Source organism: Eschrichtius robustus, chromosome 13 (assembly GCF_028021215.1).
Source record: "Eschrichtius robustus isolate mEscRob2 chromosome 13, mEscRob2.pri, whole genome shotgun sequence".
Lineage (NCBI taxonomy): Eukaryota > Metazoa > Chordata > Mammalia > Artiodactyla > Eschrichtiidae > Eschrichtius > Eschrichtius robustus.
This window is the reverse complement of record NC_090836.1, coordinates 100,498,445-100,513,823: the sequence shown is the minus strand read 5'-3', so window position 1 is coordinate 100,513,823 and position 15,379 is coordinate 100,498,445. Positions and strand designations below refer to the sequence as shown.

The 15,379-nt window shown below is 43.2% G+C and overlaps 1 protein-coding gene and 1 non-coding gene across 4 annotated transcripts in view; both read left to right on the top strand.

The window, feature by feature from the left end:
- Nucleotides 1–15,379, top strand: part of PACSIN2 (protein kinase C and casein kinase substrate in neurons 2) — a 137,347-nt gene that overhangs the window by 36,748 nt on the left and 85,220 nt on the right. The window contains exon 1 of one of the 3 annotated variants that reach the window (XM_068559658.1): nucleotides 11,040–11,127. The exons of the other annotated variants lie outside the window; for them this stretch is intronic. The gene's annotated coding sequence lies outside the window, so the exon portion shown is untranslated. Of the gene's footprint in view, nucleotides 1–11,039; nucleotides 11,128–15,379 lie in introns of those variants that run through there. 3 annotated transcript variants of the gene reach the window in all.
- On the top strand, nucleotides 1,497–1,603 carry LOC137776014 (U6 spliceosomal RNA). The gene has a single exon (XR_011076136.1). It is a non-coding gene; the product is annotated as a U6 spliceosomal RNA (small nuclear RNA).

The window sequence follows — 15,379 nt, the reverse complement described above, 5'->3', positions numbered from 1 at the left end:
GCCCGGATAGGAAGAAAAACTTGCATCTAAACCAATGTTAAGTGGTACTGCTAATAACTATGTAATAATATTTCTTAACATCTTTGAAGGAGAAAAATCATTAGTGTGCCATCAGACAATAATTCCAATTAAAATGAGGTTACAACTTAGTTGGAATATATTTATGGAATAGAAAGAAAATCTTGACTATTGTCACTAATTTACTGTAAAGAACATTTGAATCTAATGAATTTGGATGCGGCCTATTTCTTATACGTGCAGCAATTTGACCTTAACAAATTGTGAGTCTGGTCTTTCAGTGAATGTAGTAGAGAAATACTGATTCCATTTAAAGATCCTAGCCCCTCCTCCTGAACCCCAAGACACTTTCTAAGAGGTGGGGGATTGTGAGTGGATTGTGAAGGGTATACTGAGGGAACAAGCCCAAAGTGACCCAGGATCTGGATAAACTTGCTGTCTTTGTGCTCCCTCAGTTAACCTGCAAACACAGTCACCGAGTTATGAGTTGTAAAAGTGAACATTGTCATGATGTATAATAAGCACACTTGGTGGTGTCACACTTTAAGAAGATGTTGGCTCTGGAAGTTAGTACTAACTTGTGACTGTTTATACAGTTACCCCCAGCCCTACTCCCGGTGTGTAGGTTTGTCTCTTCTTACCTGTTTCAGGCCTTTATGACAGCTTTGTGTGTGTATGTTAATTGAATGCGTTTGGTGGTCACCAGTCATGTGAGCTGTCAGAGGCACTGTCCCCTCTTAGGGAAGGGGCGGTCTGGCTGTTGAGAGCCTAAGTCTCGTCCTTGCCTGTGTGTGGATGTCGCTAGGGATGGGGCCTTTCACTTGGTTCTCTTCATCCAGCAAACTGAGACTTGATTATATACCAGATTGTCTCCCTTAGACCTGCCTCTGCATGGAATTAATTCATGTGATGTGGAGGTTTTAAAGAACTTCCACACTGTGGATGAGATTTCTGGCTTGAGGCTGGGGCCAGCACCTGCTGCTTTTCAGCGCAGCTGGAGAGTCTTAACTCTTCCTGGAACTTGTGTTTCTTTACAGAAATGGTTTGTAAAATCTCAGACTTTATGGAATAAATTTTGTGGAGTGCTCAGGAATCCCGTCCCTCCTCTTTCCCCCAAGAAATATTGCACAATTGGTGAAGCCAGCTGCAGGAGGTGACATGCCCTGCAGGCAGGGGTTTGCCCGTGACCTCGCTGTATCTGTCGGTTTACAGAGGACTTCTGCGAGTTGTGGTCCTGAACCCCCTCTCAGTAGTGGGGATCTGGACAGCCCTTTTGAACCCAGCCTTGGCATCGTCTCTCTGGTTTTAAAAACTCCTAAAGGAACTCATTTATTTTTTCATTATAAAATCAGTACATGTACTTTGTAAAGTACAAATATAGGTTTTCAAAAGAGAAAATCACTGTCAATACCTAGATGTACACTTCTCCAGATTGTTAAAGTCACACACACAAATGTGATTTTTAAAAACAAACGGGGGTGCTCGCTTCGGCAGCACACATACTAAAATTGGAATGATACAGAGAAGATTAGCATGGCCCCTGTGCAAGGATGACACGCAAATTCGTGAAGCGTTCCATATTTTTTCAAATCTGTTATTATGTGCTTCATCCCCTTTGCCTGTCAAATGCTGGACATTTTCAATAGCATCTCTGCCTATAAGATATCAATGAGATTAATCAGTTTTTCTGTTTGATATTTTATCAAATTAGGGCTAACTTTTTGGTATGATTAAAGGATAGCAACTTTAAAAACAAAACAAAGCAAAACAAATGGGGTCATAATATTTAAACTGTTTTGTAACCTGTCCGTCTTTAGCTTAGTTTCACACATGGGAGATACATGTCCCTCATCTTAGGATGGGTCACCTGTCACAAATGCAAAATGACCACTGCCAGGCTGAGTGGCTTGCTTTCTCCCTGTGACTCCCGCCAGGTGCTCAGCCCGGTCAGCGTCTTGGCAGGGTTCCCTCACTTTATCTTCCTTCATGAGACCTTCTGAACCAGCCTCTCCGTATCCATACTCCATTCCTGTGGTCATTGTGAGTTCGTTTCCATTTGGATTGTTATGGCATTGATTCATTGATTTTCCGACATTTACTGATTGCCTACTCTCTGAATTTCCTGGGGGTTAACCTTATGCTGCTGCTGCCTGAGTATGTGCCTTCTGTGTTTCAGCCCTACTCTTGGAGAGGCCCCTTTGACCCTTCCCTGACTTTAGTTGTGACCAGCATCCTCTGGAGCGTCCAGTTCTGTCATCAGGAGGTGATCTCCATGGCTACCATTGAAAAACACACTACGTGTACCTTATCTCATTCAGTCTCCCCAAGCCCTGAGGTGGTTATTGAGGCCGTCTTCATGTTACAGGTAGAGGCACAGGAAGCTTACAGACTGGCCAAGATCCTGCATCTGCTCACCTCTGCCCCCACTCAGTGCTGCTTTTCTCACGCAGAAGTCTGTGGATGGCCCTGTAGGGGACCTGCCTCCAATGGTTACCTGGCCTGTGTCCTCACACGGCAGGATCGTGACCCGTGCCAGAGTATGACTGGGAACATTGTGTTAAAAGACTGTTTCGTATAGTAGACTTCCATTTTAAATGGTGAAAGTAGAAGAAAAACGTAAAGTTTGTAAAACAAGATACACTTCTAAGTTTGTATTATATTTATAGTCATATTTCAGACTGAGAATGGAAGCTTTTAGAGGTTAGAGACCATGTCTTTTAAGTTGACTTTCTATAACACTCAACAGTGCCTGCGAGCTTTAGATTCATTCATTTATTAAACACTTAATGTATTCTTATTACATGCCAAATTGAAGTACAGGATTGAAAATCTTGAATAAGAGTTCAAATGTTTCCAGTTTCTTGGCACATGGGGTTCTTGATCTTTTCCATCTTTCCCATCTTATCCCTAGCACAGGTCCAAAATGGGGAAGGAGAAAGGAGAAGGTAATGGTAGCATTCTGGAGTGCTTGGGATCACGTTCATTTATTTACATATTTATACCTCTCCTGGTTTCACAAAGGATTTGAGTTGGTTGTTTGGGACTATCAAAAATAAATAAATAAGTAAAAGGTGGCTTCCTTTGCTATCCCCAAAGCAACAGCAATAAAATAGATGTTTAGTATCTGATAAGGACCTCAGAGGTCACTTAGAACGCTCCTACTCAGTGTTTGTGGGGCCCAGGACAGGCTCCGCTGTCAGAGGGAACCAAGTGTAGCAGTTCTGACCATGCACAGCCACTGCCCCGTCGGCCGTAGTTTCCTCATCTGAAAAATAGGGACAGTACTCCCACCTTGTAGGGCTATCATGAAGTGTAGAATCATTGTATGTAAAGATCCTGGCAAATGTATATAAAATGTCATAAAACAGTCCCTAATTTTATCCTCTGTTTGCAGGGTTTCCAAACACAAGTTTATGATGGTATTTTTACTGCTGTGCCGCTAAAATATCAAGAGTATAATCATTGTTTAAGCTAAAGACACTTAGTTTGAGGCTTTTCGTTTATTCTGAAGTTGTATGACCCACACTTTAGTGTTAAAATACCTTTTTAAAATTATTAAAATGCCTTTGAAATGGAATAATGCTAAGTGCTAGGTTTTCTCTTTTCTTAACGTCCTTAGTGGACAGAATAAAGTTGGCAGCCTTAAGTTGGGTGATTCTGCCTGTTGACCGAAAAAAAATGCACAACCTAAAAGTTGAGAGTTATGTTTTATTTGGTGGACATTCTGAGAACTTCAGGCTTGGGACACAGCTTCTCAGATAACGCTGAGAAACTGTTCCAAAGAGGCACAGTGGGGAGCCAGGATATATAGGAGTTTTTGTAACAAAAGACCAGGTAGTCCGAACATCAAAGGGTTACTGTTAATAAAAGAAAACCAGATATCTCAAGTTAAGGAATTTAGCACTTTTCTATGTATGGGAAGATGCAAGAGTCTGAGCTCACTGAAATCATTCCTTTGATATGCACCTCAGCTACATGGGGCCAGCATCCTGTGCTTTCTCATCCTGAGTCTCCTCAGGGTGCACCATCGGGGTTGGCTGAGGCAATTGACTGCTAGATGGTGGGCATCTTGTTTCTATCCTGAGTTCCTTCAGGGCTCACCGTCGGGCCGCTGTAATGTGGTGGCTTGATGGCTGTAACATCCTTTGTTTACTGATATGGCAGGCAATATTTTAGTTCACATGCCCTTAATGAAAGGCACTGGTCAGTGAAGCTGGAGCTTTCATATGGTGCCCTGCCCTCTCCCCTGGGGAAGAGGAAGCCATAGCCAGAGGTGCAGAGTGACACAACCTCTTCTTACCTGACTCAGCTCAGGGTCCCCTCTCCTGGGGAGTCTTCCCACATCTCTTCCCAGCCTCCCACCCCCAAACCCCCTTCACTCCTGCTTAGGTCTATTACGTAGCACTTGTCACACTGTGTGGTCCTCTGGGGGCTTGTCTGTCTACGCTACTGAACTCTAAGCTGCTTAAGGAAAAGTGTGGTGAATTATTTAGCTTGTGACTTCCAGAGTCTAGCAGAGAGAGCGTACGTATAAATAAATGAGGGGGGAAATGACACCAATAAGCCCCTAATAAAACATTAGCACAGCATATCTTTAACTCTATTCCTGAAAATACCCCAAAACTCACCACAAACTCTGCTCACCACTCTTTTTTTGAATTCAGACCTTCTTCTTTGGGTGTGTTGCCCAAAGAAGGCTCGAGCTGTTCCCGGGACTGGGGGGCAGCAGCAGGAGCTGTATGACATCCTAACCACTGAGATGTTGTGTTAGAATTCCAGGTGTTGCTTCTCATGCTGGCATTTTATAAAATGCATAAGGAAAGAAATTACCGTGTTTTTTTCTGTCACATTGGTGCTTTGAAGTTTTTCTTAATTGGGCTTTCTGCTTTAATTAGCCTGGCTTCATATTTTATTTCTCTTTTTTTTTTTTTTTTTTTTTTAAGCTTTGAGCAAGTGTCAGAGAAGCAAAGAAGCTTATATAAAAGGTTTTACCCTTTTTTAAATTTTAACTTTGCCAAAGATAGAACTGGTACTTAGCTTGTCCTGGCAACTTCTTTGATAGAGAGTGATAGAAATTTGGCTTTGTTTATTCCTTTTTATGTACATTATGTGAGAAGAGTAAAGGTAAGATGGCTCTGTTTATGTCTTGGTTCATGAAAAATATGAAAGGCTAACCAGTAAGATTCGAACATAGCCACTACCCTCTCCCCAACCAAAAAACAAAAACAACAAAAAGATCAGAATGTTTTTACATAACCCATTTATGAACATGGTAGGTTTCTAGAATTTAAGATTTACTTATCAATTAAAAAAAAAAAGGAAAAGCTACTACCTGTAATTATCGTTCTTAGATTTTACTTATTTACTGACTGTCAACCATTGAAACTTGTCACTGAGAGCTGCCATTTCTAAGTTGCTGACTGGCATTATCAAATTTTACTGCAGTGATGATGGAGAGAACTGAGCTAATCTGGTTAGAAAGTGGACCATTCAGGCTCATCAGAATCATTTGTGTGTGTTAGAGGATCAATTATTCTAAGAATTGAGACCTAATAAAATATACTTAGTGCTAACATTACACAGAACTTATTTCATTTGGCCTTTGAACCAGAGGACCTTGAAGTTCAATTCCTGGTGAATGTCAGTCGCTGTTGTACCGCTGATGCAGATGCTGGGAGCAGGAGAAAGTTCTGTTTTTCAAGTTCTGCAGAGGGCTCCTTTCCTCCTCTTTTTCTTTCTTCTTCTTCTCTCCTGTCCTGTCTTCTCCCCCTCCTCCCCTCCCTTTTCTCTTTACTGAGATATTAATTAACATACAACTGGATGCCCTCATTTAGAGGCTTTGACAAATAGATACGCCTGTGTAGCCACTGTCCTAATCAAGACATAGAACATTTCCATCATTTCAAAAAGTTCCTTGTGCCCCCGTGCAGTCAGCCCCCCTGTCCCCAGCCCCAGGCATACATTGATCTGTCACCCTAGGTGAGTTTTGCCTGGTTTAGAATTTCATGTAAATATGAGACACACGGTGTGTATCTTTTGCATCTGGCTTCTTTTGCTCACCATGATGTTTCTGTGTTTCCCTCATGTTACTTCTGTCAGTGGCTCATTCCTTTTAAGCGCCAAGTAGTTTTCCACTGCGTGTCGATGATGCTGCCCACAGTTGTTTTTTGATGTCCTGTAAGGAGAAGTGTGGCAGAGAAGTCAGGGCTCTGCAGGAGTATACACATAGTCTGTTTGTAATACCCTCTTCCCCCAACTTTCCTCAGCATTGAGGAAGGCTGAGAGGAAGAGCAAATAAACAAACCGAGATTTTAGGGGTGTCACCTTTTCATCAGAGCCTTGAGTCTTGTTAGTCCTTAAGTGGTTTGGCTTCTCAGAGCAACACTATTCTGGTGACGCTTAGCTTGTGGCAGCCGATATGATCTTGGTGTTTGTCTTTCTGGAGATGGGGGGATGGGCATTCCGAATGGTTTAAGGTCTTGTGACTAGCGAGGCTCTTCTAGGGCTTTTGCACGACTTGTGCCATCCCTGCTGGCGCTAGGCCGCTTGGCTCTGCATTTAGGGCTTGCTAAGTTCCGAGACATGTGAACCGTGGAGCACATGTAGCATGGGGCCGCCAGGCACCCCCGCCTCCCACCCAGCCTCTGCCTCTGAGTCGTCTGGCTCTTGTCCTGCTCTGTCCTGGCTCAGCTGTTAGCTTTAGCCCAGTTGGGAGGAATAAAGCACAGAACTGCAATTTGCACTGTTTTATTAACAACCCAATTACTGTGTGCCCATAACCTCTTTAAGAATCACCTTGTGGGACTTCCCTGGCGGTCCAGGGGTTGGGACTCTGCACTTCCACTGCAGGGGGCACGGGTTCGGTCCCTGGTTGGGGAACTAAGATCCCTGTGGTGTGGCCAAAAAACAAACAAACAAAAAAACACAGAAAGAGTCACCTTGTAAGAGGCAGTGGTTCCTTAGAGCTGGGGGAAGGCATGGTGGGGTAGGGAGAGGGGCGATTGCTAAAGAGTACAGGGTTTCTTTTTGAGATGATGAAAATGTCCTAAAATTGGGGTGATGGTTGCCATATCTGTGAATATACTAAAAACCATTGAATTGTACACTTTAAATGGCTGAATTGTATGGTATGTGAATTATACCTCAATAAAGCTATTTTTTTTTAAAGTGTGGTATTAGAGCAAGGACAGACCAATAGAGGAATGGGGGGAAATTGACATCATAGAAATTTTACTCTTTCCCCATATGACATGACCTGTTGCTAAATATCCTAGTTTGCTTCACAGCTCTAGTTCCATGGGGGGCATAAGAGTGTGGCAGAAAGAGGATGGGCTTTGAAGTATCAGGTGAACCTGAGTTTGAATCCCCATTCTGCCGTTATTAGCTGGGTGACCTTGGGCAGGTCACTTAACTTCTCTGTGCTGGTTTCCCTTCTGTAAAAGGGGACTAGTAGTACCTATATTATGGGATCTTTTAAAAGAGCTCGGTAGAGGCAGCCATTTTCACCACGTGACAGTCATATAACAAAGGTATCAGATAGAAGAGGTAGCGTGGTCAGACGCTGTCCTGATGTCTGTGAGTTCTGCTAGGTGAACCGCTGTTCACTTGAATCCCCCTGCTGTTGTGCATTGGTAACGATGACTGAGGTAATGGATGACCCTGGCAGTCTTTAGCTAATTTGCTGGACTCTCTGCTTCTGAATTTTTTTTTCTGCCTTAATCCACATGGTTTGAGTGGGTTGGTGGCAAGCTTTTGGAGAGCCCACTTGTGTCCCCTGCTTTGTGAAGCCTTCCCACCCTGGGTCACTGCTCCCTTCACGCTGTTCCCTCAACCCTTGGGGCACGTTGGTTCTAGCATTTATCAGCTCGTGCCATTTTAATTTATTTACACTTCTGCCGTGACCATAAACTGTGAGCAATGCAGGGAAGGGACCTTGGCTTTTCAGTCATGGGGCCCCCGAGGCCCTAAGCACTGTGCCTGGCACTAATGTTTGTTGAATGAATGCCCAATGGTTTCAAGTCTGGTGACAAACCAGTTTGGAACTGGAAATACCAGTTTAGACCCCACATGCTAGAAGTTAGCAGGTGGGTTTCCTTGGAGCAGTGTTTCTGTCCCAGCACCACCTCCAGGGGCTGCACCCCTGCCCCAGGATGGGAGAGCTGCCAGAGGGCCAGGAGAGCTTGCCTCCTGCCAGGCATCCACTGGTGAGATGTGGCTGAAGTTATGAGGAGGGAGAAAGTGCCCTGGCCACGCTGGAAAGCTGGTCTCGCTACTTCATAGTCCTACTGCTATCTGCGTTCTTAATTCAGTTCATATACAATTTTTATTAAGCAGCAGCTGTATCCAAGACCCAGTTCTGATTCTTTAGGGAAGCCAAGATGGAGAGGCAGTGTGGTGTAGTGGTTAACAGCTGGGCTTTGGAGGCTGACTGCATGGGGTTCATTCCTGGCCCTCGCCATGAACCAGCTCCAGGACACAGGGCAAGTAATATAACTTCTCTGTGCCTCAGTTATCTCACCTGGAAAATGGAGGAGGTAACAGTACTTACCCTCATAAGGTTATTTTCATGATTGACCATAAATAAAGTAAGCACTATATAAATGTTTATTGAGCAGCCTTTGTTTGTTGGATTTTAAAAAAAATAAAGAGCATGAGGCTCTTAAACCTTGCTGTGATTGTCCCTCCCATAACCAGGAGCGCTAAGTGGGGCTCTGGGGCAAAGAAGAGTTTTCTGTCATGCTAGCTGATAGCAAGGAGAGGTAGACAATCAGCTTGCTTTGCTAGAACAACTCAGGTGTGTATTCCTTCTTAGTGGAAGAAAATACCCCCAGACAAAGGCTTTGGTGACAAAGGCATATTTTTATGCTGCTTAAGCTTAGTTAAAGCACGTACTCTGAAAGAGAACTGCCATGCCATTGGTTTTAGAAAGCCTGTCTTGGTACTCAACAAGCCTTTTGACTTGTTGCTCAACCTTTTCCAGCCTTAGTGTCCACCACTGGACAAAATGACCTTTAGGGCCATTAGACCTTCAGTTCCTGATCCTGTCTGTCCCACGGCAAACCCTGGGATGAAGTGGCCAGCCTCCCCGCAGAACAGAGGATGCTGCTGTGGCGTGTGCACCTCTGTAAGGGTGTAACTGACTTAACTAGGCTGGCGGCAGAGTACGGTGAAGTCTGCGTTGGGTTGACTTTGTGGGGAGAGTGAGGGGAAAGTGGTATCATAATTTTCTGAGTAGTGTGAATGATAATCACATGTCAAATAATTGAGGCTTTTGTTGATATGGTCTTTGCTTTATTGGTGTTTTTCCATTAAGGAATTTCTAAACCGAGATTTTTTTTTTTTTAAAGAATCAATTTTATTTATTTATTTTTGATTGCGTTGGGTCTTCGTTGCTGTGCGCAGGCTTTCTCTAGTTGCGGTGAGCGGGGGCTCCTCTTTGTTGCGGTGCGCGGGCTTCTCGTTGCGGTGCGCGGGCTTCTCATTGCGGTGGCTTCTCTTGTTGCGGAGCACGAGCTCTAGGCGCGTGGGCTCAGTAGTTGTGGCTCGCGGGCTCTAGAGCACAGGCTCAGTAGTTGTGGCACACGGGCTTAGTTGCTCTGCGGCATGTGGGATCTCCTCTGACCAGGGATGGAACCTCTGTCCCCTGCAATAGAAGCGCGGAGTCTTAACCACTGGGCCACCAGGAAAGCCCCTTAAAACACTTTTTATTCAGGTATAAATATATGTACATAAAAGTGTGCATATTATACGTGTGTATACCAATGAATTTTCACGAATACACCACACCCATAACAGCTCAAAAAACAGAACACTGCTCAGAAGCATTCCTGGTGACCCCTTCCTGCTCTGTCCCTCTCTGCTCTGCCCTGTCCTGGCCTCGCTTGGCACAGAGTTGTGCCTTCTCTTTATCTAACGGGAATTATACAGTATGTTCTTGTGGGCACATACATTTGAAAATGAGGAGATAGGGGGATTTCCCTGGTGGTTCAGTGGTTAAGACTCCATGCTCCCAATGCAGGGGCCCCAGGTTCGATCCCTGGCCGGAGATAGGGGGATTTCCCTGGTGGCTCAGTGGTTAAGACTCCGTGCTCCCAATGCAGGGGCCCCAGGTTCGATCCCTGGCCGGGGAACTGGATCCCACATGCATGCTGCAGCTAGGAGTTCGCATGCCACAACTAAGGAGCCCGCGAGCCGCAACTAAAAGGAGCCCACCTGCTACAACTAAGACCTGGTGCAAATAAATAAATAAATATTTTAGAAAAAGGAAACCCCTCAACACTTAAAAAATAAATAAATAAAATGAGGAGATAGGATCTCTTCCTCCTCACCTAAAGTTATATTATTCTTTTTTTCCTTCACTTTCAGTTCTTTGTAAAACCCTAGGAAGTAAGGTGCTTTTGTGTTGATTTTTACTCCTAGGGAATCACACTTGCATATTTGAGTGCCCTAGTTCCTCGGAGGCAGTCACACTGCTGAGACCAGGGTCCCCTGCCTGTGTCCAGCATGAGCCTGCGTCAGGCTTCCCCTGCATCTCCCACTGTCAAGCTGCTTTGCCTTGTGTGTGGAGTCACAGAGAGAAGCTGAGTTTTACACGTAGGGGCAATGGAAGATTATCCCATGCAAGTAAACCCCTGTCACATTAACTCCTGGCTCCTTAGAAACAGAGCATGTCTTTTTTTCCTCCTAAGTGGGAGGATCCCAAATACAAGAAGAGACTCTAAGACCATCATATACAGTGTAAGTTAGTTTATATATAAGTTGATTTTGGGGTGTGATTTGACTTTCGTGCTAAGTCCTTTTCTCTCTGACCTTCCATGGAATACTGAGATTTCTGTTTGGCTACTTACTGAAAAGAAAGCTCTTCTGTGATGGTCCCAGCAGGCTTGCAGCGGCGGTCTGAGAACCTGGTGCCTGTAGGGTGAATGCAGCAGTGTAGGGGAATGGCCTTATCTCGACTGCAAGGAGTCGGCAGCCAACAGGAAATGATGAAATGTGCTGGGAGAATTCTGCTGGGAGCCGAGGTCAGACATACCAGCAGGGACGGAAGGAGGCAGGTACGGAAGCTGATCTGCCAAGTTAGGCAGTTGAAGCTGCCTTTGACAGGAAAACGTGAGTGTGCTGTTTAGAACATGCATTTCCTTTAAGGGAGACCTTCTGAAAGTAAAATTTTCATTGATTTTTTTTTTTCCCTCCAGAGTGATTGATTTAACAGAGCCCTTACCTTTTAAGCACACCTAGTTTTAGAGCTTCTTGATGGAAATGTTCACCCAGTTCAGTATCAACTGAACAGTGTGGAGTGTTTTATCCAAAATGCTTTGAGAAAATGTTAGAGTACGTGTTTGATTTTCTTGGTGAATTCATCTTGACCTAAACAAATGAAGGACTATGCTTTATAATTTCTACTCTGGTTTTAGAACATATGTGCATGCTTCATTTCAAAATAGAGGGAATAAATTAAAAACTTAGGCATGTTTTAGACTAGTTTGCATACCTCTGGCTGTATTTTTTTCTTACTGTGTAGCTAAATGAATTACTTGAGTTAACAGTTAATAGAGGGTTGGTTTCTTTTCCCCCTACTGTCAGGCATTACGTTTATTACATGCTGCAACTTCCTTTCTTAACAGCCACAGCTAATCTACAAACTCACAACTGGGACTTGTGATAGAAAATGAACAAATTAGCTTTTCCAGTTAACTGTCTGTAATTGCTGTTTCCTGACCGGCTCTTCCAGAATCCCAGAATTAGCGTGCGGCTTGCTCCAAGGCCCCCCTCTGTCTTCCTCCTCAGTCAGTTCTTATTTTTCTTCTCATCTGGACCCTGTGCTCTCGTCCCCATCTGACTGCTATCACTGGACACTTTATTTTCATTTTTATTGGATAGCAAAATGGAAAACTTTTATTGTTTCAATAGCTGAGCAGCTTTACATACATATTTGTTTCTTATCTTGAAGTCGTACTCTGGAATTGAAAACTTTTGGCTCCCTCTCCCTTTCCTTTGTTTATGCAGTACTGTAATTCTAATTAGAAGATTTTTTTTAAAAAATCCCGATATGTGAGTGATTCATCACTATTTATTGGCTTACCTATTGCTGTGAACGTTAGAAAGGCAGTGTCCTCTTTCTGTTCTCCAGAAAGCGCCATGCTGGTACAGTCTGTGCCACACGCACAAGCATGTTTTCTTGTTAGGTCATTACCTAGTGTGATGTATGTATTTCTAACACTTTTAAGGTTGCATATTTCCTATCTTCTAGACCTTAATCAGGTTTCCTATTTTCAGACGTTAATCAGGTTTCACCCTTGCTCTTATAATTTAGAACAGGGGTCCCCAACCCCGGGGCCGTGGACCGGTACTGGTACCAGTCTGTGGCCTGTTAGGAACCGGGCTGCACGACAGGAGGTGAGCGGCAAGAGAGCGAAGCTTCGTCTGCTGCTCCCCATCACTGGAGTTACTGCCTGAACCTTCCCCCCTCTCCCCTGCCTGTGGAAAAATTGTCTTCCACGAAACTGGTCCCTGGTGCCAAAAAGGTTGGGGACTGCTGATTTAGAATATCTCAACTTCCTTCTTTCTTCATATATAAGATATCTTACCTAATTCTAGGTGAACTTTAATGCTGCATTTATGAAAATGATAAACAGGTATCCTACCTTCAAACTGAAGCATGTCTTATAGGTCTGAGATTTATGCCAGTAGTAAAAATAAGCCCCCCCCCCACTTTTATACATTGTTAGTATTCTGTTTTGCTCAGCCATATAATTCTATTATTTAGGAGGTGGCATAATTAAAAAGGTGGGAACATGATCTTCAGAGTTGTAATGGCTCTTGGAGTCGTTATAGTCAGGCCATTCATTTAAAAAAAACTTTTTTTTAAATTTTTATTTAATTAATTTATTTGGCCACGCCGTGCAGCATGTGGGAATCTTAGTTCCCTGACCAGGGTTCAAACCTACGCCCCCTGCAGTGGAAGCATGGAGTCCTTTTTTTTTTTTTTTTTAAACATCTTTATTGGAGTATAATTCTTTACAATGCTGTGTTAGTTTCTGCTGTATAACAAAATGAATCAGCTATACATATACATATATCCCCATATCTCCTCCCTCTTGCGTCTCCCTCCCACCCTCCCTATCCCACCCCTCTAGGTGGTCACAAAGCACCGAGCTGATCTCCCTGTGCTATGCGGCTGCTTCCCACTAGCTATCTCTTTTACATTTGGTAGTGTATATATGTCCATGCCACTCTCTCACTTCGTCCCAGCTTACCCTTCCCCCTCCGCGTGTCCTCAAGTCCATTCTCTACGTCTGCATCTTTATTCCTGTCCTGCCCCTAGGTTCTTCAGAACCATTTTTTTAAACGTGGAGTCTTAACCACTGGACGGCCAGGGAAGTCCCCCTTTATCTTTTTTTTTTTTAAACAAAGGAATTAAGACTGAGAGGTGAAATGCCTTGCTGACTTGTCCAAGGTCACATGGCTTGTTGGTGGCTGAGTGAGTCTGGAACCCAGTTCTCCTGACTTCTGGGCCACTGGCTTTTCCTTTATCTGCTTTCTCCACATATTATCTCAAGATTAATAGGACTTGGCCAAGACTGGCTTTTTTCTTCTTATGAGTCCATTTTCATTTGTTTCATTTTCAAATACTCAGCTTTTATTCAAGAATTTCCCTAAGTGAGCACCATTCGGCACAGGTGTGCAATGAATTACCTCAAGCACAAATTACCTGTCAAGCACAATGAGCATTGACATTTCTCCCTTTGTGAGAGATTTTTCTTAAAAACAAAGAGTTCTCTATTTTATAAAGGTTTTCTTGTTTCTCCCCTAAACTAGGTCTTACTCAATTGTTACTGTTATAAGAAAACCTCATTATATGATTATCTGCTAGATGAGAAATCCATACTTAATAAAATCATAACTAATAAAAAAATAGGCGAAAGTACTTGATTCTTCTTTGAAAAGAGGATTCTTCAGATTGTGAAAGGAAAACCCTGAACTCTGTGGGAGCATTTTGGCCCCTAGGAAGGAATACTGACAACTCTATCTTGCTAACTCTCAGTCTGGACTGACAGGGTTTTGGAATAGGATAGACTTTAAAATAATACATTATAATGTAAATAAAAGGGGTAGTGATTTAATTTCTAAAAATGAAATTTATCTACAACCTTCCAGAAACATTTAAAAATAGTCTCTCCTAAAAATTGAATTTGAATCCTCTGAAATTCAAGTATGGGAATTAGATGCAAATAGAGGCATGCTGAGAACAGTGAGTGACTGTTCTTAGACCTTGATGTGGCTCCCACTCTGTCCAAAGTCACCTTAAAATGCCTTGGAGAGGTTCATAGAATAGCACTTATTTGTATTTTCTGAAGTACTTAGAGTATGTGTTGCGGAAAATTTCTGAAACAAATATACTACAGGAAAATAGGCACTTTTATAAATATTTTAATTGTACTTGAAATTGTGGTCAATAACTTTATACCTATTTTAATTTATAAAACCTGGGAATGAAGTAGGATACATGAGCAATGTTTTGTTTTGTTTTGTTTTGTTTTATTAACGCTGACTGTGGACATGCATTCTTGCCCTCTTTGCCTGGAGATGAACAATGCTTTTGTGCACTAGGTTGGGACTGTCTTCCCTCCTGGTATTCTGGCACCGCTTTTTGTCATTGTCCTTGAAGAAGCTGCTTTCAGTTGGTGAGCCAGATGACTACATGGGGGGTTAAAGAAAGGGTGAGGAGGCTGCTTCAGGGACTGGCTTAGTTCACTTCTCCCGTAATTTAGTCACCTTTGTTCCCCAGTCAGCATTTTATATGTCCTGCTGTATTTTCAGTACATGTTAACTATAGAATATTTTAACTGGCTTCCTTTTCTTAATACATGTCGGGTTGGCCTTAATAAATATATAATTATATATATGTATATGTAAACATAATTAATATATAATAGTCCTAGTCAGTAATAAGTAATATTTGACATTCCTCCTTGCCCCTAGCTTCTGTCCACATTAGTGTAAATTCTGATTGTGCCTGTGAGATTTAAATATGTGAAGGGGGATGTGGTGCTGGCTTTGCTGCAGGCTGAGGAGGACTTTAAAGGCAGCCCCTGAGGCTGCTCTTGGCCCAGAAGTCTCTGAGAGTGTGTGAGGTTGGGGTTGTCTGGGCCTTCTTCACTTCCGTCTCTGCTCGAGGCATCTCTGCACGCCAGCTTCTAGCGGTGGCCTTAGAACCACCGCTAAGGCTTTGAAGAAACTTCTCCTAGTAGCCCAAGTAGATCCCAGGCTCCAGAGGCAGGTAAAGAGGACTGTGTGTGTGCTGGGGGTCAGGGTGGGGGTGAATAGTAACAATGGAAAACATGGGCCATTAATTTGAATG